The sequence below is a fragment of the Canis lupus genome, chromosome 17 (genome assembly GCF_011100685.1).
Source record: "Canis lupus familiaris isolate Mischka breed German Shepherd chromosome 17, alternate assembly UU_Cfam_GSD_1.0, whole genome shotgun sequence".
NCBI lineage: Eukaryota > Metazoa > Chordata > Mammalia > Carnivora > Canidae > Canis > Canis lupus.
This window is the reverse complement of record NC_049238.1, coordinates 58758890-58785434: the sequence shown is the minus strand read 5'-3', so window position 1 is coordinate 58785434 and position 26545 is coordinate 58758890. Positions and strand designations below refer to the sequence as shown.

Here is a 26545-nt window from a genome sequence, read left to right as displayed (position 1 = left end):
TTAAGGGAGTAGTTTGGGAATTGTTTCAATTGAAGAATAAAGAAAGGCACGAGTTTAATTTGGGCAATTTACAAACAGAGCACTATTATTGCTTCAGAACTTCTAAAAAGAAGGATGGACTCTCATTTTGTAATGATGGCAATGATAAGAACACCTTACAATTGTATATAACTTTATGTTCTCCAAATTTCTTTCAGGCTATAATTTGATCCTCACAACAACCCTGCGATGTAGAAGACAAGTAATATTATTTCATTTTACAGATGAGGAAATTGAGACCTGGGTGCTTGCCCCAGATCACAGGCTTGAAACAAAAATGAAGTAGAAATCTGAAGCAATCACTTCAGACTGCATTTCCTCTAGTTCCTTTCTCACACAGTACAACCTCCAATTCTTCCTCTTGCCCAACTTCATCACAGAAGTGGAAACAAATTATATAACAGGATAAGAATAAGAAAGTTGAGGAAAAAGCAAGGGACTCGCTCTTCCACCAACTAGATGATCAAACCCTGAACGAATCAAGAGTTAGTTCTCTGATAAAAGAAAGGAGTGCGGGGGATCCCTGGGTGGCTCAGCAGTTTAGCGCCTGCCTTTGGCCCAGGGTGTGATCCTGGAGACCTGGGATCGAGTCCCACATCAGGCTTCCTGCATGGAGCCTGCTTCTCCGTCTGCCTCTCTCTCTCTCTGTCTCTCTGTCTCTCTCTCTCTCTCTGTATATCATGAATAAATAAAAAAAAAATCTTTAAAAAAAAAAAAAAAGAAAGGAGTGCAAAATGAAGTCCCACTGTGTGCCAGGCATTTTACAGATTATAGCTGGCAACACAATTCTATGAGGAGCATTTGCAGCAGCATTTTATTACTGAGAAAGTTTCCCATCTGAGATCACACATCTATCAAGTGGCATAACCAGGATTCTGTTCTACAGCTCCTGGATGTTTCCCAAAGTCACATTCATGTTGAAGAAAGAAAGATTCCCACCCCCTTCCCTCACTCCCACAAGCTCTCTCTCTCACCACAGACACTGACCAGCAGTTAAGCATGCAGGCTTCAGAGTCCCTCAGACAGCACTGGAACCTCAGATCTGACATTGCTCACGGGATTTAATGTTTCTGGGTCTCAGTTTCTCACCACAAAACTGGGGAATCTTTTTACCTACTTTATAAGGTTTTGAGGTGGATTTGGTGAGACAATTTCTGAAAATACTTAGTATAGTGCCTGGCACAAGTGCTTAGTGAATAGTACTTATTAATATTTCACAATATTATTAAGGTGCTGCAGACTCTGTGAGCAATTCTGAAGCAGGAATTTAAAAAACTACTTCAGACAAGGTAGCATTTTTGCTTAAGTCTGCCAAGTAGACAGTCCTGGAGGACAAAAGACACTCATTGGAACATTGTAGGTTAAGTTGGAGACTAGAAGTTAAGATCAGTGATCGAGGGATGCCTGGGTGGCTCACTGGTCGAACAGCTGCCTTCGGCTCAGGGCATGATCCTGGGGTCCTGGGATTGAGTCCTGCATCAGGATCCCTGCAGGGAGCCTGCTTCTTCCTCTGACTATGTCTCTGCCTCTCTGTGTCTCTCATGAATAAATAAAAATAAAATCTTAAAAAAAAATCGGTGATTGAGGCAGAAGCAGTGAAAAGATACCTTTCCTCAAAATGCCCAGCAAGTGACTTGTCCTGACTTTTCATCTCCTGTAAGACAAATGTAATACATTGCCCTCTCTCAGCCTTTAACCCCACATACCCAAGTCCTTGTTGCCCATCTCTACCTGAATGTGACACCTGCATAAAAAGCTAACATTCCTCCCAAAAGAATTCGCATTCACTCATTCATTTATTTGCTTGACAACTACTCATGAAACACCTCATATGTGTTTTACGTGGTTCTAATAGTCAGACTACAGTTGTGAACAAGACACACTCTTAGAGCTTGCTTTTGGTAGAACGGAACAGACATACACAAAGGGAACAAATAAATAAGATCACTTCAGATTATGGGAAGTGCTGTGAAGAATAAAAAGCAGGATGATGTGATAAAGGGTGGCTGTAGGCAAAGGGCATGATAATTGATTGGGTAGGAAAGGCCTCTATGAGGAGATGACATTTAAGCTGAGACCTGACTGCCAAGAAAGGGCCAGTCAGGTGAGGATCTGAGGGCAGAGTGTTGTGGGCAGAGGGCACAGTAAAAGCAAAGGCCCTGAGGCAGAAATGAACTTGGTGCATCTGAGGGATGGCAAGGTGGCCAATGGAAGCAGAGGAGAGTGCCAAGAGATAAGGTTGGAGCAGCTCAGGAGCCAGTTCACATGGAACTTACACTGGGCTGTGGCAAGGAGTTTGGATTTTATTCTAAATACAGTGGAGGGCCATTTGGATATTATCAGCAGGGGAGCAAGGAGATCTGAGCTGCCTTTTAAAAAGATTACTCCTAATCCTACCATCCCCTTGCTCCAACACGTCAGTGAAAGTGTGCAAGTGCATGCTCCCAGTTTCTCTTAGGAGTGTCGCCATTTTGCCAGCTGGTGTGTGTGTGTGTGTGTGTGTGTGTGTCTCCACCCCTATTCAATCTGTTGCCAAACTGCCTCTAGTGTTTCTGAAGCTCAACCTCCGTTTGCATTTCCACTGCCATCATCCTAATCTCAGTCCTCAGCCCTTTGCACCAGAAATACTTCAGTAGCTCTCCTTAGTCTTCTGGACTCTCCTTGCATGCAACGCACCTCACATACCACAGCAAATAAATCTTCCCAAACTAAAGATCTGCCTACATCACTTCTCTGCTTGAGAACTTTCAATGGCTTCCCACTGCCCATGAAACTAAAATGTAATTCTCTAACCCAGTGTTTGAGATCCCCCAGCATATATCCTGAACTGTGCCTCTCTCCACAATTCCCTCCTATGCTTTGGCCAAACTCGTCTACTTGCTCTTCTCAGAACATGCCTTGCTTTTGTTTGTGTGGTTTCCTGGGTCTGAACGGATGCTTCCTCCAGTTGCCTCTGTTGAGATCCTGTAACCGCTCTATCCCTGGAGTCGAATGATATCATCTTCACGATGCTTTCCCTATTCTTTCTGACTGGATGTGAACCTCCCACGGGATTTTATCTGAACCTTTTTAAAGCATTTATTATATTGTTCTTATATACAGCTATCTGCATACGTGTCTTACTCCTCTACTAAATGTTTAGTTCCTTGAGGATGATGACTGAAGCTTACTCATTTTTTATGCTCGTTAGTCCCTAGATCTCTGCTAAGATGTAGTTAATAAATATTTGTGGAATGAATGAATGACCAAATGAATAAATAGACAAATAGACCTAAAATTCATCTTCAGGCAGCATTGCTCCATGAAATGATTTTAGAAAATTATGAATAATCATTAAAGGGAGTAAGAAAAAGGGTCTAGTCCTTTCATCTTCACCATGGCATCTAAGGGCTCCCGGGAAACACAAATAAGCATGGAAATAGGTTTCCATTGTTTTACATGGAATGGATGTCAGAAAAAGTCACTTGGGAGTTGCTGAAAATTATGCACTGTGTTAGCAGTGCCCTAGGACATAGATTCCATGTCTGGGGTTCCCCACTACCCACAGTCCTTCAGTCCCCAAGGTAGGTTTATGGGAAATAATGTAGAACCATTTCCCTTAGCAATTAATTTTGAGTTGAGCAGTTCCTTTGCAGAAAAAGAGATAAAAGTTTCATCTAATTCCCTAATTCTTCACTGGAGTATATTAGTATTCCAGAAAGACTGAATTAGTGTGTTGGGGTTTACCTCAATCAATTGTGTTGTAAGTTCATTTATCTTAAGTGACTCTGTTTTGGAAGAAAGATACTAAATGAACTTCCTCACAGAGAAAAGGCCTCTATTAATGTAGGAAATGGGTACATTTGCTGGGGAAGCAAATAGGCAACATTTCCTCACTACTATCTTTTGTTTCATGCACTGACCTTGACTCTCTTTATGAAAGGGGATAACTAGCTGTCCTTTTTATTTTGTTTTGTTTTTAAAAATATTTTCTTTTTTTTCTTTTTTGGACTTTATTTATTTATTTGGGAGAGTGTGAGAGACAGAATGACCATGAGAATGAGAATGAAGGGCAGAGGGCCTAGCAGGCAGCCTGTGTAGGGCTCCATCCTGGGACTCTGGGATCATGATCTTGGCTGAATGCAGGTGCCTAACTTATTGAGCCAGCCAAGCGTCCCTGATTTTTTTTTAAGATTTTATTTATTTGAGAGAGTGAGCACGAGCAGGGGGAAAGGCAGAGGGAAAGAGAAATGGAGAAGCAGACTCCCCACTGAGCAAGGAGCCCCATGCAGGGACTTGATCCCAGGCCCCTGGGATCATGACCTAAGCTGAAGGAAGACACTTAACCGATTGAGCCCCCCAGTTGCCTGGTCCTTGTTTTTTAAGCTATACATACTGTTAGTGCATTGTTTCATTGCAAACCATCTGTTATTAATTATAGCTGAGAATCATGAAGCTCTCATGAAGCAATGGTACCTGTTTTCATTACTTCTTAATATTTAACAGGACTCCTCCTAGAAGATTCAGGGATACACCAAAGATCAGTCCCTCAATGAGAGAGAAATGTGGCAGCTGATACTTCCTCAGGATGGCTTACTTCCCCCTGGGCTTCTGCCCCTCATGGATCCTAACTATGCCAAACACACTTTCTTGCCTACCAACAAGCTAGATACCAGTTGTGGTTTGAGCAGCAGTAGTTCCCTGTATCATTTATGTTGTTTTTCTGTCCTTTCTAAACTTCATAGTAATTTTTTAAATATTTTATTTTTATTTATTTATTCATGAGAGACAGAGAGAAAGGCAGAGACACCGGCAGAGGGAGAAGCAGGCTCCCTGTGGGGAGCCTGACATGGGACTCAATCCCAGGACCCGGGGATCACCCTCTGAGCAGAAGGCAGATGCTCAACCACTCAGCCACCCAGGCATCCCTAAACTTCATAGTAATTTATTATAAAATATGAACTCTTTGTAGCATGTCCTAAAAAGCAAGGCTCTCTAACTCTGGTTTTGTGTGTGTGTGTGTGTGTGTGTGTGTGTGTGTGTGTGTGACTTTATTACCAAGAGTTTAAGTAAACAACTTTTTACCACCATCTTAAAAATCTGTTTTCTTTGTGCCTAGTTCCTCACCTTCAGAACCCAACTACTCAAATTGCCCAGAAGATCCAAGAAGTCCTTTTCAAACATTATTTTTACATCTACTCTAAGAGAGGTCAAAGGGAAGGCGATGGTCTTAAGTCCTATCCCTAGGGAGGAGTGAAGTATCCACACTCTTGCCTGCGGTTCTCCAGGAAAAGGAGGAAGAGAATGCATTTCTACTATAATATTTTGCTCTTTGAGGTCAGAAATGCTCTCCTGTAACTAAGGAAAATGAGGTAATATTTGCATCTCTGGATCTCAGCAAAGTAATTCACAATGGGTACAGCCACACAGAGCAGATGGGATAGGAAATCCTGTGTGCAAATCCCAGTCTACTCCTAGCAAACAGGCAATCCCAGGCAAGCTCCCTCACCAGTGAGCCTCAGTTTGCCCAGCTATAAAAGAGGAGCATGTAACCACCCAGGTTATGTGTGATGGTGCATGTGAAACACCTGATATTCTTCCAGACTAGATAGAGACATATGGGGGGCACGATAATAAAAGGTCATGGCTTGTGGCTTGGTAACTCAACAACTAAAAGATTTCCTATAGGGAATCCCTGGGTGGCTCAGCGGTTTAGCGCCTGCCTTTGGCCCAGGGCGCAATCCTGGAGTCCCGGGATCGAGTCTCGCGTCGGGCTCCCAGCATGGAGCCTGCTTATCCCTCTGCCTGTGTCTCTGCCTCCCTCTCTCTCTCTATGTCTATCATGAATAAAATAAAATAAAAAATCTTAAGATTTCCTATGACTGGGCAGCCCCGGTGGCGCAGTGGTTTGGCGCCGCCTGCAGCCTGGGGTGTGATCCTGGAGACCTGGGATGGAGTCCCACATCGGGCTCCCTGCGTGGAGCCTGCTTCTCCCTCTGCCTGTGTCTCTGCCTCTCTCTCTCTGTGTCTATGAATAAATAAATAAAATCTTTAAAAAAAAAAAAGATTTCCTATGACTTCCCAGAGGACTCTGTCTTTGGCCCTGTCATGCTCAATTCGTACAGCAGTGATTTAGTTAAAACTATAGAAAACATTTTTAAATGTTTTTGTTTATGGATGTTATAAAATTGGGAGTCATGACCATGAAATGAAAACAAACAAAAAGCCAAAGTAAAAAAAAAAATCCTCAAAATGTCAATTCTAACAAAATGAACTTTCAAAGTGATGAAAGCAGAACAACTTAAGTCCAACATATAAATTACAAACTCCAGGTTGCCTACATAACAGCATGTGTTTAAAAAAAAAAGGAAGGAAAAAAAAGGAAGAGGAGGAGAGGAAAGTAAGGAAGGAGAAAGAGCAGGGAAGAGAGAGCTTACATTTCTCTGATGAGGTGCTGGAAAAGTCAGATGTACTTGCAGGTCATACCAAGAGAGGTACGGTACCTAAAGCAAGGGAGATGATCATTCTCATTCCTGTGGAGCAAAATGATCAATTCTGAATGCCTCTCTGTAAAAGGAACATAGAGAAACTGGGAGCATTCAGTATGATGGCCAGAGAGAAAAATTTCTAGACTGTGTCCTGTAAAGAACTCGGAATGTTCAACTTGGAGTAAAGAAGACTTACAGGGTCCCTTATAGCTGTTTCAAATATGGGAAGGGCCACAAGGGGTTAAGACAGTGAGGCCAACTCTATATATTTCCAGGATAGAACCAGTACTAGGAAGCAGATGAAAGCAGCGCTCACAACAGGTGCACTGAGCTGTCCAAGTAATCCAGTGATTGTCCTGCTGTTGATTCTCAGAGGCCATGTGGCCCCTTGGGGGAGTGTTATCATCGGGGTTTCAAACATCAGATGGGAGACTAGCCAGGGGAACTAAAATTTTCCTTCTACCCTTAGAAATCCATGGCCATCATGGATCCCAGTGTCACTCACAGTCTTCCCCCGGGGAAACATCTTTGGGAGATAAGTCCAAAGGTAAATGTTTTTAGAATACAACGTTTCTATTTTTTATTTTAAAAAATCTCTGAGTTTGGGGGCAAGCACTGATTTCAATCAGCAGCACAAGACTATGAGAAAGGGACTGGGGGCAGCCCAGGTGGCTCAGCGGTTTAGAGCCGCCTTCAGCCCAGGGCCTGATCCTAGAGACCTGGGATGAAGTCCCACGTCGGGCTCCCTGCATGGAGCCTGCTTCTCCCTCTGCTGGTGTCTCTGCCTCTGTGTGTGTGTGTGTGTGTGTGTGTGTGTGTGTGTGTCTCAAGAATAAATACATAAAATCTTAAAAAAAAAAAAAAAGAGAGAAAGGGATTGAATTTGGAGACACTAATTTGGGTCAAATTCCAGCTCAGACACTAATTTGGGTCAAATTCCAGCTCTGACACTTGCCTCAGTTTGCCTTGACGCAAACTGCTTGACTTCTCTGAGTCTCACTTTCTTCATCTGGCAGTATTAATACTTACTTCAAGGGTTGTTGGGAGGATTAAATGAGATACCATATCACGTTGATTCTAAGATGGATATTCTTCACATTTTAATAGCTAGGAAATCAAGATCCATTTTAATGGTGGTGGTGTGCCATAGTTTAATTGAGAGTGTTTTTTTTCTTTCATAGTTGCACATAAAGTAATGTGGACCTTACACAAATCAATGACAACTTATATTCAAAGGCATATGATAACATACATTAAACACTTAGCATAATGCCTGGCACACAATGAGCGCTCAATGCCATGTTAATTCCCTTCTTCCTTTGCTAGACAATGGCTTCACAACCTCTTGAGAAACAGGGAGGTCCTTAAGAATTAATAATCGGAACTGGTCTACAGATTCTCACAATGGAAAATTAATGAGAAGGTTCATACTCATTGTGAAAATAATGCTCAAATGAAGCATTATCTCTGTTCTACACAGACATACATTCTATATGCTTTTACAAATAGTTTCATATATGTATTCACACACACACATATATATTTTTCTTTATCATACTATTTTCTATGGTCATACAAACTTGCTATGATTTTCCGACTTTGCTTCCTAAGTCTATTTTGGTTCCAACATTTATTAAGCACAAGGCTAAATGTTTTGCCTACTTTATCTTAGGAAAGAGGACATCCCTGTCATCACCAGCAGTCTCCACCATTTTCCAAACCAATCACCTACCACAGAATGTCTCTGTCAACTTCAATACTCTTCAGACCTGCCTTCTTTCCTTTTCTGGTGCTCAATTCAAGATGCTTTACTTTGTCACAAGAAGCATATAATAAACTCCACACTCCAACTGTATGTCAGTAGAGGAAATTTTTTTTATGACCTGGCTGGCCCTGAACATAATCACCAGAGAGGCTTTTTGTAGTCAGATACTGTGATGTTAAGTGTGGATTTTTCCTCACGTAAGAACATATCTTGTCTTTTATAAAATGTTATTAAGCATGCTTGTCTCAATGTTATTTTGTGTTATTGAGTTACCCAGGTTAATTACATATGACACAAAAATCCAATTCTTTATAGCCGCCTTACGTTAACTATTTAATGGTACACATTGTCTTACCTTATATTAATATTAGAAATTCACTTGCTGGCTCTTCCTTTCTCCCTACTTCCCTCTTTCTCCCAACTTCTGGACAGTTGATTGCTGCTTAGTACTCATAGCAGCAGATGTTCAGTGGCAAAGTTGAGTTTTGTTCTGTTGGTATGGCTAGTTGGCCAATTAGCTGACATTTATTGAGGGCTCACTATATAGCCATCCCTGTGCTAGATTCTAAGACTAGCTAGAAAGATGAATGCTAGGCCTTCAAGAAATTCATCTTCTAGGCTAGACATGGAACAGCAGCCATCCTGAGCAGAAGCTCTCTTAAGTGATGGACACTAAACTAATTAATCTATGGCCTCCATTCCCTCTGCAAATGTAAAGACATAAGGCCCACAATGTGGGATGATCATAGCCAGTAGTAGGCTCCTCTAGAATGCCTGCACTCTGCTATTGCCACAGCAGAGCTGTCTGTTCACCAGAAGTCAGCATGTTTTTTTTCCCTAAACTCATTGTTTGTTCCCCAAAACCATAATCATTGGTATTACACAATTTAATTAAACTTACTTAAAGGAAGGAATGTGAATAAAAAAGAGAGAAGTTGTTTCTACAAGATCTAAAGTGAATGTCTGGGAAAGGCACATTAAGGTGAGTTACTAAAAACACATGCTGTCGATTTGTGTGTGGGAGAGCCACCTGTAACATCATAAAAAACCTGGAAAAATCTGAATGCCTCACAGAATGTCTTTAAGATCTTGCTCCACTTTAAAAGAAACCAAGACAAAATGATTGCAAAAGCCTTGGAGGAGTGGCTTATATGAGAAATAGGATGCAGGGCTCTAATGGGAGACTTGAAACTCAAAAGACAAGGGAGGCCTTGGCCTTACATCAAAAACTTGAGGGATGTTTTAAGTTGAAATAAAAGCTTAAAGAATGATTCCATAGTTTATATGATTCCTGCTTTAACTCCTTGTTCAACTAAATCTCCAACTAGTTTTTTTTTTTAATTAGCAACTATTAATTGCATAAGGTACAAGGATTTCTACTGTTAACATAAAGTATGTTAAAAGTTACAATACAGGGTGCTGAGGCAGACAAGATGACTTCTTCCAGGGTAACAGAGGGCTTAGGACAGGCTCTATGGAGGACATGAGTCCTGAATTGTGTGCAAAGGGTAGAGTACAAGTTCCTTGGGAATTAAGAAAGGCCAGTCACTCCCCAGGGAAGGGATCAGTATAGTCACATAAGTCAGTTTTCTAGAATACGTCAATCCATCCAGAGGCAAGAAAATGCAGGTCTAACTCTATCAGCCATCACTATATGTCCTTAAGCAAGTTGTCTGTGCCTCAGTGTCCGCTTCTAGAAGATGAAGACAACTGCAGTCTACATCTCAAAGGGCTGCTGTGAAAATTACAGGAGATGACTTTTAAATGATCATGTGTTAATAAAAACATGGCAAAATTATCTTAAGGCTTTCTGGGAGCAAGGAAGTAGGACAGTCTGTGGAAGATCCTGGAGATGAAGGATCTTTTAAAAATCTCCTACCATGAACATAAACCGTAGAAAGTTCAAGAGAAGGGAAGGTGTGATGTAATCTTCCAGGTGCCAGGAGCCATGTCTGCCCTTGAGACCAGCAAACCAAATGGGAAAGTAGGTACTCTTAACAACCAGCCCTCAGTATCAAATATCACAACTCACCTACCACTTCCAATGAGCTCATTTGGTTCTCTCAATAAAACCATAAAATAAATATTACTGTTATCTCTATCTTACAGATGAGGGAACTGGGTCTCATAGAAGTCAAGTGTATCACTCAAGATTGGACAAAGAATAGGGACTAGACCCATGGTCACCTAATTCCAAATTGTGAGCTTCTCAACACAACTGGCAGCCTTTCTCCTGGGTCATTTAGTTCACAAATCCTGTGTTGCAATGTCTTGTATTTGTTCATTTATTAAAACTTTTCATAGGACAGGATGCTGCCACTAATAGCTAAAATGAGGGTTGGAGATTATCAGGGATTTCAATTATCCTGCCCATCTCTGACCTCCATTACCGAGGATAATCTGAAGCTAGCTCTAGCAATTTTCTGAAACTTCCATTAATTTTAAATAAATTTATACAATGTCATCGTCCCCCCCTTATCCAAATTAAAACCTCCTTGTCTTTTCAGTTTCTCATTATAGGCAAATCCTTTGCATGTCTTGGAGACAGTCTGTTGTTTTTCTCTGGATCCTTTGTATTTCTGCTTTGTTTTCTTTGAAAGGACCCAATGCCGAATTCTGATTCTAAGGTGAAGTCATAACATCAATGTATATCATTAAAATGTTTTATTGTAATTACAGAAATAGTCAATGCCAAATTATGTGCACTATATTATTTTCTGCATCATTCTTTATCCCATTCTCAAAGTTAATACAGCCTATTATATCTCATTCATTCTTCTGGCTGCCTCTGCACAGCAAGCAGATGTCTCCATTGAGCAATCCACAATGAATCTGAGATCTTTTTCCTGAGCACTTACAAGTAGAGTAATTCAGAGCCCATCAGTGAGTATGAGCTGTTTCAATTGTTCCTTCCAGTGTACATTAGCTTGCACTTGTCTACATAAAATTTCAAAGAATCATAGATATTACAGATGGAAAAGACCAGTTAGTTTGTCAGGCCTGCCCACACTGCCAGCAAAAGCAAGCATGGAAGTACTTCTATCAGTTCATGCTATTTTAATGATGTTTATTAATAATAGTTACAATTACTGTTTATACTACACAGTTTCTTTCATTCTAAAATCAGTTAAAAGCCTTTTTTTAAGCATCCTTTTCCAAAAAGGAACTGGAGCTCAAACTTCAATGTTACCATACCCAAAGCCAGTCCAACAAAACCCAAACTTCAATTCAGTTCATTTTAGTAAACATCTTTGAGCACCAACCACTTGTAGGGCAAGGGCTATGTTGGGTGTTTAGAGGGATCTATAGGTGAATGGAGCCTACATCTCTGCCCTCTTGTTTATCACTTATTAAGGGATTTGTGCTATTAAACATGTGTAGCTATTATGATCACATCAAAAAAAGAACAAGATAATATGGACTCTTTGGGGATGGAGGCAGTCCTTAGGCTCTAGGAATTGAGAAAGACTGTAAGAAAAGTGACATTTGAGCCAGGCCTTGAAGGAAGGATGAATATAATGTCCATCAACAGAGTTTAGAAAAAAGGAGACATCACGCAAAGACCAAACCAAAACAAAGGCTCTTGGCTAGGTTTCTACCTTACACTGCAAAGATGAGTACATACATTCTCATTCAAGTGGACAAAACCTGCAAGCAGAAGATGTCTACAGGAGTCTTTAAACAGGCTCAGGCCATGGAAACTCAATTTAATTATCAACCTTAAATAACAGAACACATAGGTTACCAATCAGGAATATACTTATGAAGACAAGGCAGAATGTTTTAAATTGAGACTGTATCCAAAAAAAAAAAAAAAAATTTTTTTTCCAGAAAACCTGGTATTGCATGCAAGAAAAATTGGGAACTCCCAACCACAGACTAAAGTCTCCAATCCAAATTTTAAATGGATGAATGACCCACTTGCCAGTACCTTAGTACTACTTAACACCACACAATACACCCAAAAGCTGATACTGGGGCATTTGGCCACTTGAGGGATTTGTTAGCTTCTTGTTGGACTGCTGGATGATTATAGATCTTCAACCTAGAATGTATAGAAAACAGGATTCCATTTTCTGGCTCCTTCAATAGAGACACAGGTAACCGCAGACCAGAAAATGGAAATATATGCTTATCATTAATAAGAATAGATATTTCTCCACATTTGGTCAAAGAACCTTGGAAAACACTACTGTCTATATGTTACCACAATAATCAGCTACTTCATACAAAGAAGAAGGAAACTGTAGAAACTGTAGAAGGTTTCTGGTACTTCTGTATTTGTCACCTCGAAGACCATTGCAAATATTGTCTCCTGAATGAAGCCTTCCCCGGTTCCATCTTTTTTTTTTTAAGATGTTATTTATTTATTCATGAGAGAGGCAGAGACACAGACAAAGGGAGAAGTAGGCTCTGTGCTGAGCAGGGAGCCCAATGCAGGACTTGATCTGGGACCCAAAGGCAGACACTCAACCACTTAGCCACAGGTGCCCCTTCCTCAGTTCCTTCAATCACCAGTCCCTTAAAAAGTAACTGTTCTCTCTCTTGACTACCACAGTTCTCTGATCCATTGCTATATGCTTTATTAGTTGTGCAAGTCTCCTATCTCTTTCCACCAGAATGAAACCACCTTACAGGTAGGAATTCAGCCTTACTTGCCTTGCATCCCACCATGCCAAGGTCATTTTTTATTGCCTGACACACAGTAGACATTCAACACATGCTGGTTAAATCATTTCATCAGGTCTGAGAGACCCTATTTTGACATATTTTAATTATTAAAATTTTTTTCCTTTGTCCTCCTTCCAAAATTTGCCCTTGTCTGTCTAATCACAGCATTCAGATTCAGATGCAGCAGAAGTGTGTATGTCTTCCTACTACTCATCTGTCTGTCAGTCAGTGAACTGCAAAAGCACTGCCCCACCCAAGACCTGAATCTTGATTCAGTCATATTCACATTCATCCATTACGTGACTTTGGAAAACTCTGGAGTGAGCTGGACCTCAGTTCAGGTGGAGTTATATGCAAGTTCTCATTGTCTCTTCCTAGTTATACGGCTTTGGGCAAGTTAAATTCTCTAGACCTCAATTTCCTCAACCAGGAGATGAAAAACATAAATAGCCTCTAACTTGGCTTAAATAAGACAACACATGAAAGGGTTCAACTCAGTGCTTTGCACATAGCAAAGATTCAATTAAGTACTAAAATTGTAGCCTTGTTCCTAAAGTAGAAATAACAGTACAAGTCCTTCAGGATTCTCACATGAAATAAATGATATAACAAGCAAAATATTACCTAACACATTGTTCAGGCAATGTTTCCTTCCTTCCTGTGTGCTAGAATAATTGCTACAATTGACTGAGCACCTATTACATCCTAGGTAATGTGTACCAGTCACTTTAAATATATTATGCCATCTAATTTAATTCTTATACTAAGCTATTGAAATAATAATCATTATCCCTATTTTACAGATGAGTAAATTGAGTTTCAGAGAGAATAAATAACCAGCCCAAGGTCATATCACTAGTTCATGACAGATTGCTCCAGAAGCTAACATAAGAGGGATCAAGAGCAGAATAGGAAGCAGAGAAAGAAAACACAGGCAAGAAGAATGGGCAGAGGGACACCTGGGTGGCTCAGCGGTTGAGCATCTGCCTTCGGGCTCAGGGCCTGATCCCAGGATCTAGGATCCAGGATCGAGTCCCACATCGGGCTCCCCGCAGGGAGCCTGCTTCTCCCTCTGCCTACGTCTCTGCCTTTCTCTCTGTGTCTCTCATGAATAAATAACTCTTTAAAAAAAAAAAAAAAAAGAATGGGCAGAGGCTCCCTAAGAAGCTTAGTATTCCTGTTTATCCCCATCCTGGCCTCCAGTTTCGGGATTATGCTTGCTTTTTAAAACAGCCTCTGGAACCTGAGTCAATATAGTCTCACTTTCAATATTCACACACTCCTGCTTTCTAATAAATGCATGAAATTATGTCACTCATCTAATAACTAACTCTAACACATTTCCCTCTCCCAATTTCTTTCCTGGTTATAAATTTGCTATTTGTTCCCACAGTCTTCTTATCTCTGTTCTACTAACTGTCAACTATGAAACAGTTTAATTTTTAATAATCTGATTATCCTTAATTTCTTATATTTCCATAATAGATATATTAGATATATCAAATATATTGTCACCGCCTACACGAAGGGGAAGATGGCCCTTCCATAGTTCTTACTAAAAGAAAGTTTTATACCAAGTAACAACCCCTTGCCCCACCCACAGCCCTCTGGGCTAGAGGTGCATGTCTGACCCTTGGGCAAAGCTGGTTAGGGACCTAGAAGAAGGCAATGAAAAAATGAGTTGGGTTACTGGATTCTTTCTCAGGTATCTGGATTAGAAAAATCTGAGAGAATGAAGCAATTATCAGGAAAAAGTACAATTGAAAGAATGTAAGGAAAGAAGACATGAAGAAGAAACAAGGGAAAGAGGGTGGAGAAGATAGGGTTCTGGATGTGGCAGTCTTGGCAAGTCAAGGAAGTAATGGCAGGTGTAAGCAAAAGTTATGAGATTGAGAGAGGTTACTCAAAGTCCAGCTAGAAGACCAAACCAGCACGTAGCAAAAGGAGCCCAAGTAAAGCAACACATTGTGAGAGGAAAGGTTTGATATAGAAGAGGTTGCCCCTAGAGCTACCTCCAGACCTGAAAACTTCCAGTTCTAACTTCAGGTCCCTTTTGTAAGCACACTCACAGTGAATCCCCCCTTTCCTCGAGGAAACTACAGTGAGTCAGTTCTCTGTGACCAGAAGGCCTTTTCCAGAGGGTTCAGCACTTAAAACCTTCTTTAGAAAATAAAGGTTAATTGTACTGTCCCCTTCTTTGTTTCTGGTGGGTCACAGCTGCGGACTCCTGGAAGTCAGGCATTCACCTTACTATCCTCTGATTATCCAGACTTCTTCAAAGATCTCTTTATTTTTCATTTCTGAGATAGAAAAAACTTCCATCCAGCTCCTACCTAAATATCAATGCAAACTTCACCACTCATTTATCACCTATGATCCTTTGACCTAAAAAGTAAACTCTTAGCTTATGGGAACCACAAGGCCCAAGAATGAGAAACTAACAAGTTTTAGGGGAGAAAAGCTGAGCATAAGAAAAGGAAAGATTCAGGGATATTCAAAGTACTTTATTATGAATTTAGTCTTTGCAAAGGGGGAGAAGGGTGAATATCTTTAAAAATTTCCTTTTTGGGGGCACCTGGGTGGCTCAGCAGTTGAGTGTCTGCCTTTGTTTGGCTCAGGGTGTGATCCTGGGGTCCTGGGATTGAGTCCCACCTGGGCCTCCCCACAGGGAGCCTGCTTCTCCCTCTGCCTGTGCCTCTGCCTCCCTCTGTGTGTCTTTCATGAATAAATAAATAAAATCTTTGAGAAAAAAAAAATTTCCTTTTATAAGAAGGGACATAAGGTTGTGTAGTTTAAGATTTTTACATGTCTTTCTTTTTGTATTTAGCTAAATTTCTTAATAAGCTACATTTCAATGTGTACCATGTATTCACTTGACAGCAATTAGTGACCACCTGCTCTTATTTCATCCTCTGCTAGGCAGTAGGGGTACGAAAACTAAAGACAGTCCCAAACTCAGAAGGAGCTACAGCCCACAGCACGAGGTGGCTGATTCCAGTGCAGTGTGGTAAGGGCCACATTAGCATTCACCCAGCCCAAGAGGTGGTGAAACAGAGATGGGGTCTAGGAAGCTTCCCAGAAGAAATACCCAGGATAAGTCTCGAAGGAGCGGTAGGATTTGGCTTGGAACAAATGAGGCAGAGGGATGTCCAGGCAAAGGTAGAAGCCCGGGCACTAGCACAGTTATTAAAACCCTGCATTCTTTAGACTATGGTTGACTTAAATACCCCAGTATATCATGGACTTTTAATGTACATGTACAAATGTACATTAAACCACCCATCCAGGCATCTTTAGAAAAGGCAGGTATGCCCTTGACCCACATTCAAAAAGTCCCTTATTCATATACCTTAAGCAAAATTTTTCTCTTCAATCATACACTAACCACACAAGCCCCAAGGTAACAGAAGGTACAATGTATCCAGTATTAGACAAAATAAAGTGACCTCAGGCTTCCCAAGTTTCTTTTCTGAGCAAATGATGGCTTGGCTTCTTTCAACTGCCATTACTATTAATTTTGAGTGTGCGTATTCATTTTTTAAGGAAAAGAACAATTATGATTTTCATGGAAATTACTGAGAGCTCCTCAAAGCTTTTGATTAATCGCATTTTGAACCTTTAAGTGACTAACATAAAAATACTTAAAAAAAAAAGTTTTTGATTTAATTCCAGTGTAGTTAACACACAACATAAAAATATTTTTGATAATTACTGAGATCATTAAAAGTTAGATTAGCAACAATAATACATAGAATATGCTTTTCTTTTCCTATAAGTTTGATGTTAATTAATAACCACATTTCACATATTTCTATAGAGTATGTTCTTATGTTCAAAAAATGCTTGCTGGTATATCATTTCACAAGCCTGTTCATATATTCCCATCTATAAAGTCAGTAATATAGTTCTCCTATGTAGTTACTTCTTAGGATTTTATGAAGTTAAGCAAGATATCCAATGTTAGGAATTTTAAGCAACCAGGAATACAGGAAGAGTATAAGTCAAAAAATTATTATTTATAGTCTTCCAAATTCCCTCCACCAGTTATAAACTAACTATATGTTACATTTTTTTTTGCAGACAGAAATAAGACCAATTCAGAATGACAGTGGTTTACTAATCCCCAAAGCAGCCTTGAACCAGTCTTCCTTGCTACAAGCAAGATGATATTCGTAAAACATGGTAGAAGATCTTACTCTGAATTCAGAAAATTACATAAAAAGCTACCAAATTTTTAAATTATATCTTTCCAAAGACTTAACCAGTTTTAAGTGAATAGCGTCTGGAACTACTCATACAAACATGATTAATAAAAACATCATTCACTCTCTACCCTGCCTGTCTCACTTTTGGCCACATTTCAGAAGCAGTTTATCATTCACATCTAAAGGTATATATACATTATATATATATATATATATATATATCACACATCATATCAGCAAGTCTTCAGCAACATCCTTCAGGAGTTGCATATCATAAAGATGATCAGTAGCCCTGTCATTCCCCAAAGCATAGTGCTTAACACATAGCATGTATCATCAGCACTACAGTTGCTTAAACTGGTCCCTTGCACCCTCAAAACAATCTGTAAGCACAGTACAAAAAGGAACTCAGTTTCTGTGAGAAAGCAGTAAGAACAGTGAAGCTAAGAGATGTACCCAGGGCCCATCCATTTCCAATTCATACTTATTATACAGGAAGATGTGCATTCAAAACAGCCTATTCTTTTGAAAATGGTTCTTTAGTCTCCTTGCACATGTGCCTATGTGCTGACTGGCCAATTCTTTCCAATCCATAAATTAAAATCCCACTTTTGCCTATTGTGCTTTTCACTTCAAAATGCCAACATAGTTCAGATATATAAGAATGAATCCCCTACATACATAAACTTACAACATCTCCCCTCTGGGAACCACAGTTTCTTGAACTGGGCTTTGTATAAGGTGACCAAAAGACCAGATCCATGGAACATTCTATTCATAGAGTTAGAGAAATGCGGAATTACAGGAAGGAAACAGAAATGATGTAGCTCAGCCCCTCATTCTGAAAGAGGTCCAGAGGTGCAGAATAGGGAGACCTAGGTCATAGAAGGGCAAAACCAAAACCAGAAGCTGTCCAATGCACTTGTAAAAAAACATGTAATGATTAAACTAGAATTGGGGACCCTTCTTTTTTTGATTGACACTCTAAATCCTAAGTGTTTAAAGAAAAGAATAAATTTGGCTAGAATATCAAGCCATCCTGCCCCTTATTTTCTCGTGAGTCCTTGGGTGAGTCACATAATCTTACTCAAATATAACAGAAGGATAACGATATTACTTAATTCACAGGGCTATTATAAGAGAGGACTGAGCAGATATTTTAAAGTGCATTAAAATGTCAAGGCTTAAAAGAAATGGAGAAAATTTCCATTTTACATCTTATATTTATGTCTCTTGGGGGGAAACACACACATTCACATACACACACACAATTCCTTTCACTAGACCTACATGCAAAAGTCGTATTTGTAACCAAGAAGTTTGGGGGATGTTCTACATGTTGTGTTGGTTTTACCTTCAACAGGACTAGGGGCTCTTCCACTTTTATTTACACACAGAATCCACACAATGCACCTTTTAAAAGGTGATCAGTCTTCATTTTTATTCCCCCAGAGTTAAAGATGACCTGATTGCTGCTGTCTGGCTCCCCAGCTGGTTCAATTTCTCCCTCCACCAGATCCTTGTTTTATCCACATCTTAGCTTCCCCCACTCGGATCACTCCTGGATCACTCCTCTCTTCGGATTGCTCTTCTGAAGAAGAAGCCGACTCAGATTGCCTCCCCCAGAGGCAGCGCCCCAGTGAGTAACACATTGGGGGTTGGGCAGAGTGTGTCGGAAATGATCAAATACTTGCAAATGAAGTCATACAGCTCACAGGAGAAGGCAGTGGCCACAGGTGCCAAATGCAGATGACTATGGCAAGCTCTGGGTAGGGCTGTTGCTACAATGTGGGCCGCTACTGCACTGAGTAACAACGTTGGGTACATAGAAATGACTCTTATTTTGCTCATCACACGATTTAACCACACGACCTGTGTAGGTTCCCAAAGTATAGGCACCAAACCTATGATTTCTGTGTAGGTGGGCATGTCTGTCTTCCCTTTAAACTACTAAATTAGTCTAGAAAAAAAAAAAAAAAAGATAGCTTGACACCACTGAAGACAATTCTCCTTTGAGTACTAGGGAAACACACAATGTAGAAAATGATGATACAAGCATGAACACAAATCAACCAGCATGGAAACTCCCAGCATTTCCACCATACCTTCTCTCCATCCAAGACCAAAATGGGGATGGAGGATGCTCCTACTTTGGTAGATCAAACCAGTAAGATTTTAACAACCCAAACAAAATGGGACTGTGGTAAGATTAAGAGGCTGTAATTTTTTTTCCCCCTTTATAGATAATGTGTCCTTGTTAGGAGAAATGGGAAAAGCCCTTTACTACACTATTGTCTTTGGAATTTCAAGATGACAGTGATAATGGTGGAGTTTCCTGCAGCTAAGTGTTTAGTAACAACTGGAGAAACTAAGGAGTAAGTGAAATGAGACAAGAGCCTCACGAACCACTCTCTTCCAATACCCATTAGAGTTTCACAATGTGCCAAGGCTAGAGCTAATGTGAATCACCCAGATGACTGCTCCAGAAGCCACCTTACAAGGTATGTGGAATTATTTAATAGTACAAGTGTAAAGGGTTAATAGTTACTATTTGTGTCTCCGTTGCCTTGTGTGAAGAAGGTGGGGGGGGGGGGGGAGGCTGTTTACTGTCTTTAGAAACACTGGGCCTCTAGGTGAGTAGGAATGCCTCTAGGGGAATGGGTGTTGGCTGGGACAGCAATGTGCTAAGAGGAAAGGACAGTGAGCTTACACCTAGTTACAAATTTAGGACAATCACTTATACAACTTTATGTTCTGTCCTATTATATATATATTTTTTAAAGATTTTGTTTTATTTACTCATGAGAGATACAGAGCGAGAGAGAGAGGCAGAGACACAGGCAGAGGGAGAAGCAGGCTGCATGCAGGGAGCCCGACGTGGGACTAGATCCAGGGTCTCCAGGATCTCGCCGTGGGCTGCAGGCGGCGCTAGACCGCTGCGCCACCGCCACCGGGGCTGCCCCTCTGTCCTATTATAGTATCTGCATGCTGTTCAGTGTAAAGTATCGTTATTATTATTACTAATTTAACTATGTGGTTAATGTTGATTACACCAAGATGCTACACTCCCTGAGAGCAAGGGCACGTCTGCCTTGTTCTTTCCTATGTCCTCAGTGCCCAGCAAGGTGGTGGGTGCATAGTTAATAGCCCCTAAAACATCACTTGAATAAGCAAGTGAATACATGAGTTCACACGAACTCACGCTGTGACACGTGGCTGCCATGTTTGCTCCATGTGTCACAAGCAGGGCTGAATGTACAGCTACATAGTCCAGCACGACAAGCAGATTTCAAAAGGTGCCTGTCTTTTTGGCAGGCCCAAGTGCTAGGCTGTACAAGATGTAGTGTGGAAGCCAGGTAAGGGTGCTGGCATGACAACCCTCGGAGTACTCACACCCCAGTGTGTGGTCTGGATGTTACCACAGCTGCACTGAGCCCCTCAGATCACTGCTGGTCTTTCTGGGGCTTTGGTGTCCTCATTTAAAACTTGATGAATAACCTTTCTTTTCCTTGCACTTCTGAAATTCTAACATTTTAGGAAGACATCCAGAACCTGAAACCTTGTCAGAGACAAACCATGGTAAGATCTTCTGCTTACAAAGTGGGGGAAAAAAATTAAGTTTTAAAATATGAAGTTCAGTTCTATTCCAACAAAACATTATGTGTGTGTGTGGAGGGTGCTTCTTGCCAGATCCTGGCCAATTAATATCTTGCCTTCATCCTTTCTCATACCCAGAAGTCAGGTTCTCCAGGCTTCCAACGGAAGAACATAAATATTCTCAACCAGGGCTGGCCCATTGCTTCAATCTCTAGCTATAACAGGGAGTCAGTCTGATGAACATTTGCAGTTAGAATGGAAGGAGGCACAGCCTCCCAGACTTTTGCAGATTTTTTTTGGACAACTAGCAGAGTCACAGCAAACCTGGAATTAGGTAAGAAAGCGAAATTCCCCCAGAGAATTCAGAGAGCTACAACTAAGAGCCTTGAAGCAATCACCGTGTAAGAAGAGAAGAGGGGAAATCCACAGTTTAAGAAAATCAGCAGACATTTTTTTCTTTAAAAAAAATTTAGAGTATTAGGCACTGATTTTAGCCTTCTATTCCCATCTCTCAAGATGTCACTTTAAAAAGCAAAAGGTTTTATCCACAAAACCACCAGTGAGTAAAGAGCCTTCACATTCTTACCCTCACACACACAGTAAGATATTTACTCTCTGATAAACAGCAATTGTAAATAAATCTCATTTAATCTCTAAAAGCCACAATAAAAATCTTTAACCTCCAAGGTAGAGTTTACAGATGTGTTTGCAAGCCCTGCCAGCGGCAGAAAACACAAGGACTTGAATAAACTACTATAACAGGAGGCACATTTTCTCTTTCAAGCATCTTACACTGACCTTCTTTAAAAAAAAAAAAATATGTACAAGGGAGGAGGAAAGGGGAAAACCCAACCCCTCCCACCCCATTCTCTGTACAAATCGGCCAATAAATCTAACGAAAAGACACAAGAGAAAAGGACAGAAGCCAACAGGTGGAAAAAGGCTTTTTGTTTCCTTAGAAATGCTCAGACACTTGATCTGTGTTCCCCGTTTTTTTTTTTGTCTCGGGGTGTCTTTAATGATGGTTTGATGATGATGATGATGACCAAGAATAATGATAACACTTGTACTTGGTGATTCCACAGTATCTCTAGCTTGAAGATTTCTCCACGCCTTTTAGACATAAGGATCTGTTCTGTTTCGCCAAATCCCAGGCAGACATGCAGCATCCCCACTCGGCTCTCTGGATTGTACAGACGGGGAAACTGAGGCACCGCCCCCCCTCGCCCCCTTCCACCCCCTTCCACCCCGTCCGCCCCCCACCGCACAACTCCTTCACAGTATCTATCAGCAGAGAAATCCCCGAGACTGGAAAAGTTTCTGGATTGCGTTGCGGCAGAGTTCTCTTGCTCTCGCGTCTCGCCTGCCTCTCCGCTCTGCCTGGGAGTCTGGGCTCGGGGGGATGAGGATTGGGGTACCTCCCCTTCACGAGGCGCGCCAGGGCAGTGCGGGGGAAGTACACACGCGCGCGCGCGCGCGCACAGCCCTTCACACACACAAAGCTCGCTGCAATCCGTGCAGGCGCCCGGCGGAGCCCGGCCAGCCCTGGCTCAGCCTCCGAACCGCAGCTCCGGGCGGGCGAGGCCTCCGAGGGCTCCAGGCTGCGGGTGCTCGGCCCCGGGCTCGGCCCCGCTCCCCTCTCCTCCAGGCTTCTCTCCCGCTCCCTCTTTCTCCCCCTCGCACCTCCACCCTCGCACCCTCCTCCCACCCCTCTCCATCCACCCCTTCTCCCCCCCAACCCGGAGGCACGGATCGTGTTCCCGGGGTTCCCTGGAAAGAGGGGCCGTCCCCAGCCCCGCGCGCCTCGCAGGACTTCCAGGGGCCGGGCCACGGCTCCCGCGGCAGGACCCCGGCGCTCCCCCTGAGCAGCGCAGGCAGGAGACCCCCACTTGCAGGCACGGGCGAGCGAGCCTGCCACCGAGGAGGGGATTGTTAGGGCTCTTACCTTTTTTATGAGGAGAAATTCTGGAGAATCATGTCACAAACTGAGGGGGGAAAGTGAATGAAGACAAAAAAGACCCTTTTCCTGCAATCCCTGGCCTCCTGGTATCAAGACACTAGGACAACATCAAAGCAACTTAGGGGGAAGACTTTAGGGGCCTATTGTCTGCTCTGGTCTGATCTGTTTTTCTTCTGCCTCCCCCTCTTGCTGCGGTGACACTTGGTACGGCCCAGGCATTCATGCCAAGTAGCTTTCACACATGGAAGCTTGTCTCAAGCAATTGCTGACAAGCCACAAACAAGACATTCTCCCTCCCTTCTCGGCGGCGCCCCCCCCACTCCTCCCCCCCCCCCTCTCCCCCCCCCCCCTTGTCTCCCCTCCTCCTTTCTTCTGAATGCAAACTAAAACTCTCCGGTGACAGGCAGGCTCACAGGCTTGGCCTAGCTGCGCACGCAGACACACGCACACACACACACACACACACACACACTCTCTCTCTCTCTCTCTCCCTCTCTCACACACACACACACACACACACACGCGCGCGCGCGCGCCCAAGCAGCTCAGCTAGTTGCTGCACTGGTGGAGTTAAGAGGCAGGAAAAAGCCTAGGCTGAGCTGGGGGCAGGGAGAGAAAGGGAGAGGGAGCGAGCGGGAGAGCGGGAGAGCCTCCCGTGTCCTGGTAAAATGGCAGAAGAGAGGTGAGCCCTTTGGAGAAACAGCAGTGGCCACACACGTGTGCACACATACGCACCCGGGGAGGCAGCCTGAGCTCCAGGGAGAGCTGAATAAATGACCCCAAACGCAACTGCAAGATCCCATCAGCTTGAGGTGGGGGGAGCTGGGAGATAAGAGAGAAGGTGAATCCAGCTCTGGGGTTTCTGTTGCATCTTTAGGTGCCTTTCTTCTCCAGAGTAGAGAAAAACTGGTTTCCCCAGGCTCCAGGCTTTCTTCACTGCATAATTGAGCAGAGACCTGAGCTACTAGTTAAAATAAATCCATGAAATGTGTGAATGTGCGAGTAAACTTTAACTGTGGGTTCAACTTGTACCCAGGATATTTTTAAAGCGGATTTTTTTTTTTTTTTTCAGAAACCCTAGAGAGCAGTAGCAAGGAGAGTAGTAACAAGTAGTGTAAACTCTGAGAGCTGTGAAGTGTGATGCTGAAGTTACTGATTGCCAGGCGGCTGGAATTTATGGAGGGTGGGCACTGCGAGTTGCAGGGGGAGGGTGAATGAGTCTCCACCGAGCTGTTTTCTAGGAATGAGGGGGAATGAGGTAGGATAATGAATATGGCATGAAGCAAGCAGGAATTTGATTGGTGTGGAGAGAGGAGGAAGGTGGGGGTATAAAGGAGGGAAGAGAGACAGAGAGAGAGAGAGAGAAAAAAAAAACACCACATTTTTAAAAGAAGAAGAAAAATGGAAGCCCAGAGATTGAAACATGCAGGGGGAGAATGAGATGGCAAAGGAAAGCATAAAATGTGAGCAAAAAGGAACACAAAGGATGTGCAAATTTGCAGATGGCATGAAATCAGGAGGGCCAACTGAGATCAAGAAGGACAGGATGATAATGTGACATTCATATTTTTAGTACGTTGTGGGGTCACAGCCTGACAAGGTCTCCCCTGCCCAGGCCAGGAAGTTGCCCCTTCACCTGCAGGACCTGAAGGGAAGCTTAACTCCTCACTGGAGCTAAACCAGACCTGTATTCTTGCAGAAAGGTAGCTTAGAGTCTATTTCTCAGAATCTTCTACAAAATGCAAATTATGTGAACACACAACACTCCCTCATAGGGGTGCAACAGGGAATAAATTATGACTTTTTACCCTTAATACTAGCTAAATGTCTTGTCGGACCTAACAGTCGCCACATCAAAGATACATCTTTGTTCCTGCTGCCTTTACACCTTGGTTTGCTTATCCATTATGCTGATCCCTAAAACTGTCTATCCTGACTCTAATTCTTGCTGATTGTGAGAATAGTAACTACTTTTGATTGAGTATTTACTTAATTTTTAGCGCTTTCCCAAGCATTTATACCATGAAGTCATTTCTATTAAGACCATCTCCGTTTACAGATGATAAAAAGTGAGGCACAGAGAGGTTAAATAAATTTCCTGAAGTCACACAGCAAGGTGAGGGTAGAGCTGAAATCAGACTCAGATCTGTGTGATTCCAAAGCCCCAGCATTTACCCATCGCCTTATGTCCTCTGACCTGCATAGCTCGGTTCTCCATAATACCCCACTCGCCATACAAATGGATGTTTTCCTTCTATACCCCAGGGCTGCTGTTTGGGTCCTCTCACTTTGAGCCAGGGAACCTTCTGACCTCCCCCTAATAACTGCTGACTCACCGACCACTTCTAAGTGACGGTGATTCACCATACACAATGAGGCCTTCTTGCATGAAGGGTCAACTTAACCTTTAGTAACCACACGATTTAGAGATTGCTGGGCAATGGAGAAAGGCAGCTGAGGCCAGGAAGGCTTCACTTCATTAAAAAAATAAAAGCGGACTAAAAACACCCACAAGGTGTTGATGATAATGATGATGATAACAGCTGGTGACATTTATTAAGCTCCTCCATCTAGTAAACAACCCCATAAGGTATAAACTGTTACTGCTCCCATTTTCTGGATGAAGAAGCTGAGACACAGAGGTCTGTTAAAGTGCCAAGTTCACTCAGGCAGGAAGCGCTGGCTGAGATGGGCCTCGGGCAGCCTGCCTCTCCAGAGACCAGGCTCTCCCCCCACCTACCCATCTGCTGCAGCTCTGTGGTGGTGGGAGGGAGCAGGGAGCCCTTCCAATCATGAGAGAGAAAATCTAAATGTTCAGTGAGAGAAAGAAGAGAGGGGCAATAACAATCCTAGTGTCTTCACATGGCATCTCCACAAGGGGCTACTGAAGAAGCCTGTGCCAGGCCCCCAAATAGCCCCAAGTCTCTAATTCCTCCTTAGTCCCACCTGGCAGAGGAAGGCGCTTCCCCAGCCTCCAGGTCAGAACATGTTGGGAGGAACACCAAGTCAGACTCTCGCCTCCAGCACTGAGGGCTTCTACCTGCCAAGTCCAAAGAGGGAAGAAAAGAAAATTCAAGTAGATAAGTGATCGAGGTTACTGCAGGAGTGTTTCTCGGTGTACTTTATGAGACTTCTGAATGCTAAGTGTGGAGTGGAAGAAGATGCCCTGAATCCTTGGGTAGACCTGGATTCTGGTGGCAGTCTACCACTCATGGGGATGTGAACCAGGCTCTTCTGGCCGAGCTTTGTTTCCTTAATTATAAAATGAGCTGATGCCATTAGACCTAGCACCCTCACCAGAACGAAAATGCTATCATTCTGGTAAGTGTCCAGTTGATGGAGTAAAGATTAAAAGCCAAGGTAGCTGATGAGATGTGTGTTTGGATGTGTGCGTGTGTATGTGTGCTGGAGAGGGTCATGGCGTAAAGGGATAGAGCAAGAAAGACCCTCCCTGGGTGGTCTACTCAAATTATAGCACATCTCTTCAAAAATACCTTTCACGTCATAGCTATTTTTCACTTTATTTTGTTTCGCTGCTGGAATTCCCAACAATGACAAATACACTTGCAATATTAACAATCTTTTAAAAAAGCAAACGCCTCTAGAGGGGATAAGGAAAATCAGCCACTCATACATTAGTGTGAATTATTTCATCAAGCTACTTTCCTCTGAATACCTAATTCATATAAAAAAAAAATCATTTAGGTTACAGAGTGAAGTGAAAAGGGGAAGCCAGTAGATAGTTTTAGAATTGAGAGGAGTCTTGATGTAAGGCAGGCCTGATATGGGGACTGAAGAGAAGATAAGGGAGCACCCCTTATGGCATAAACTATGGAGATGG

The 26545-nt window shown here is 42.4% G+C and overlaps 1 protein-coding gene and 1 long non-coding RNA gene across 8 annotated transcripts in view; one reads left to right on the top strand and one right to left on the bottom strand.

Moving 5' to 3' along the window:
- The window catches only part of BCL9 (BCL9 transcription coactivator), an 83095-nt gene extending 60140 nt beyond the window's left edge, over nucleotides 1–22955 (bottom strand). For 3 of the 6 annotated variants that reach the window (XM_038561976.1, XM_038561981.1, XM_038561980.1), the window contains exon 1: nucleotides 22690–22950. The gene's annotated coding sequence lies outside the window, so the exon portion shown is untranslated. Of the gene's footprint in view, nucleotides 1–22689 lie in introns of all 6 variants that reach the window. The other 3 variants (XM_038561986.1, XM_038561985.1, XM_038561983.1) reach the window with 3 other exon arrangements.
- Nucleotides 1–26545, top strand: part of LOC102156514 — a 59668-nt gene that overhangs the window by 22221 nt on the left and 10902 nt on the right. The window contains exons 3-6 of one of the 2 annotated variants that reach the window (XR_005372703.1): nucleotides 6976–7053; nucleotides 18600–18786; nucleotides 19391–19648; nucleotides 20685–20726. This is a non-coding gene — a long non-coding RNA (uncharacterized LOC102156514). The remainder of the gene's footprint in view (nucleotides 1–6975; nucleotides 7054–18599; nucleotides 18787–19390; nucleotides 19649–20684; nucleotides 20727–26545) is intronic. The other variant, XR_005372702.1, reaches the window with a different exon arrangement.